We start from the raw sequence: 3,906 nt of genomic DNA on the forward strand, positions 1-3,906 counted from the left end.
AAAAGTTTTTTTTTTCTTGTTCTACCAAAATAGGTGGAACAAGATGGGACATGAATGAGAGAAACTAAAATATTACTAATTAAGCCTCATTTGATATATAACCTTAACATGGTATTTGTTTTAGTGATCACCAACGCTAGTTGCGGCCGTTGCCACCACTGGTAGCCATCATCAGCTACCTCCACTTCCTCCACCATCAGCTACCTGCATTGATCACCACCATCTATCACCACCTCTTAAACCACCATCGGCTACTGACCACCACTGCCCATTGTCACTACCACTGTTGGCATCTCCACCTTCTCTTCTACTATAACAATTTCCTCCACAACAATCGTTCTCGACCGACCACCTTCTTCTATTGCACCACCACTACCACCATTGGTTACCATTTTCTCTACTACTACAACCTCCTCCACTACTTCCACAACCATCGTCGCCCACCGACCAACACCGTTTTTCACCACCACCATAGGCAACCTCACTTCTACCATAACCACCACCATCGACTGCCACTACCATTGCACTACTACCATTATCATCCACCACCACCACCACCGTTAGCCAGCACTATCGGCTACCACTACCATTATCTACCGTATTTACATCCTCCTCCACCACCACCACCACCACCGTCCATCTCCTCCAACATTGTCGACTGCCACCACCACCACTATCCACCATCTTCACGTCCTCCACAACAACCATCGTCCACCAATTACTAATCGTTCTGTGTCCACAATCACTGTTGTTACAACAATCTTCACCGTGCCTTCACCAATTGACAAAGATCTTCTGAAACGAACAAAATATAATTTCTCTTTTGTATGAATAGGGTATTTTTTTTTTTCAAACTACCATTAATTATATAAAAAATTTCCTTCACATTTGGTACTATTTTATATTTATGTATATAAAAATTGTGTAAAAATGTTTATAAATTAAATTATCTACTTTATTTGTGTTAATTATAACTATGATATAATATATAAAATTCAAAAAATAACTTTTGGGCACATCTTGTCTATTTCTGTCGTGTCCAGTCCTAGTTGTACAAAACACCGGACAAACACTTGTTTAGTCCACTCATGTCCCGTCTAGTCCTGTCCAGTGCTACTCTCTTGTTTTGTCCAATACTGTCCATACATGTCTGCATACCAAACGCTATCTAAGAGTGACTAAAGCCCAGAAAGGCCCAATAAGGTTCGTCAAAGGCCATTAGCCAAATATGATTCGTCAAGGCCCATTATGTTTATTAAGAGTCACTGATACCCATCAAGGCCCAATCAAGTTCATTAAGAGCCACTAAACCCATTAAGTTCCAATATACCACCCACTACAAACCATGAAGGTCTAATTAGGTTCATTAACAGTCACTGAGTCATATACGACCCGTTGGCCTAACACAGTTGACTAAGAGTGATTGAAGCCCATGAAGACCGACTAAAGTTCATTAAGAGTCATCATATCCCATGAAGGCCTAATATAATTCATTAAGAGGCACTAAAGCCCATGAAGATCCAACACAATTCATTAAAAGCCATTGAAGCTCATAAATGTCCAATAGAGTTCATTAAAGCTATCGAGTCCATAAACCCTAGTATGGTTCAATACCATTCACTGCAGCCTAAAAAGCCCGATATCCATGTAAATGTCACAAATATTTGCTTCAAGAAGATCTAATACATTCTACTCATTTAATGCATTGTCTTCTCGTACATCCTTTACGTACTACATCTGACGTAGTGGTTCTTTTTTCCTTCCTATGTTTCTAAATACAACTACCATGCGAAAATATTCATATGTAACACCATTTACTTGTTTATATGCATCTTATTTTCATACGTCACATTAACATTATTCTATTTATGAACACTTGTAAAACCAATACTCATTAAAATATTAAATCTATTAAAATATGTAGTTTTACATCTTACCAAATTCATGTTTACATAATAACAAGTATCAACACACATCTTCAATGAACAATTCAATATTGCATAGTTTATTTCCTTCTCATTTTTTCCCATGTTCATATGAATAATCTAACCCACAATCCACATACGAATGCTTTTCATTAATTTAGGAATTTTAGTTTCGATATCTTGAAAACCATATGAAAGCTTACCAATCTGAAAAAAAATCACAACTCGTCTTTCTTGATACACTTTTCTGAATAGAAAGGAAGAATTAAGAGATTAAGAAAGAGATTATCATAAAGATGTACCATGAGGAGAAGATGAAAAAATTATAACCGAATATCGAGAAATAATTAGAGTTAAAAGAGCAGTTATTAGAGATGACATGAATAGGTTGAAGTAACCTAATGAAATGTCTAAATATGAATATCAAAAATCAAAAATAAATATTGAGGTAGAAGAAGCTTGAGAAGAGGAGAAAAAAATAAACACTTTCTAACTTTAAGAGGTTACGTCATTACTTGTGGTTTTTTATTTAATATATATAAATAAATTATTTTATTTTTAATTTTTGCTCTCAATAAAAATTGTGTTTATTTTTTTATTTATTTAAAAGACAACATGTAATTAATATTCGATAAAGTTTCTCTTAATTTCTATTCACTTTGACAAATAATATTTTTGTCAATGTAATAAAGTTTTATAATAGAACAAAATTGGCAAGTTACCTATTAAATAGATACAAAATAGAAAATTTTAAAATTTTATTATTTTAGTTATGGTAAATAAGACCAAAACCAAATTTTGTTGTATTTTAAAAGGGGGTTTAAATTGTTAATATTGCAACTACTGCTGTAAACAAACCGAGCGAACACAAACAACGGCTTGTTAATGTTCGCTCGTTCTTAACCGAACAAACGAATGAACACGAACGGTAAACGAACAAAAATCTTTGTTTTCATGTTCGTTCGTTTGGAAATCAGGCGTGTTCGTTTATGTTTGTTTGTTAACATGCTAAACGAACGTAAACGGGCGAACATAAACGAATGAGCTAAACGAACATAAAAGAACGAGCCTAAAGGAAGGTAAAGGAACATGTCTAAACAAACATAAACAAACGAATACCATTACTTGTTATTCAATTAACTATTATACACCAATTATCCTGTTGGGGAGAACATGAACGAAGAAATGAAGTGATTTAGGGTTCACGTTCACAGCCTTCTTCAACCCTTCACGATTTATAGAAGGTTTCATCTGGATGCTACGGTTTTAATGGAAAAGTGAAAATGTAAAAATTTCAAATAAGACAAAATGATGATAAAATAAATCTAAATAAATTCTAAAAAGTTGAAACTTAAATTGATATTATTTGAATTCAACCTAAACAAAAAAAAAGATTAATATATAAACGAACATAAACGAACGAATATAAACGAACGTTTATGAACATACGAACGACACTATCATTCATGTTCACCCGTTTAATTAAACGAATAATTTTTTTTGTTCATATACGTTTATTTATTAAATAAACAAACTTCCCGCCTAACCGTTTACGAACGTTTCGTTTAATATTCGGTTCGTTCATAGCCTGAAACGAAGGGGGACGAAAAGCGGGTGTGAGGTTAGTGAAATTATGGAGGCGTGGATAACCTCCACTTCTCCTTGGTAAATAAGGAATCAAAAAACCTCCATTCTGGTTGACCGGTCCTTCCATTCTCGAAAACAGAAGCAGTAAAATATGGAACCAACAAGTTTTCGATTTCGGTAATTGATCCCTACTTCTAGTTTCGTTTAAGCAATGGGTATATATATACATATATGTATATATACGTATGAATATATATATGTATGTATGTATTAGGGAAGGGTTCAAACGAGAACTGTTGGTCCCAAAGGGTCTACAAGAATACTAAACAGTTTGTAGAAGGGGGGGGGGATGAATACAAACACAATTTTCAAATTTAAAATATATATTGATAAA

Source organism: Cynara cardunculus (genome assembly GCF_001531365.2).
Source record: "Cynara cardunculus var. scolymus isolate 2C chromosome LG 17, CcrdV1, whole genome shotgun sequence".
In the NCBI taxonomy this organism is placed as follows: domain Eukaryota; kingdom Viridiplantae; phylum Streptophyta; class Magnoliopsida; order Asterales; family Asteraceae; genus Cynara; species Cynara cardunculus.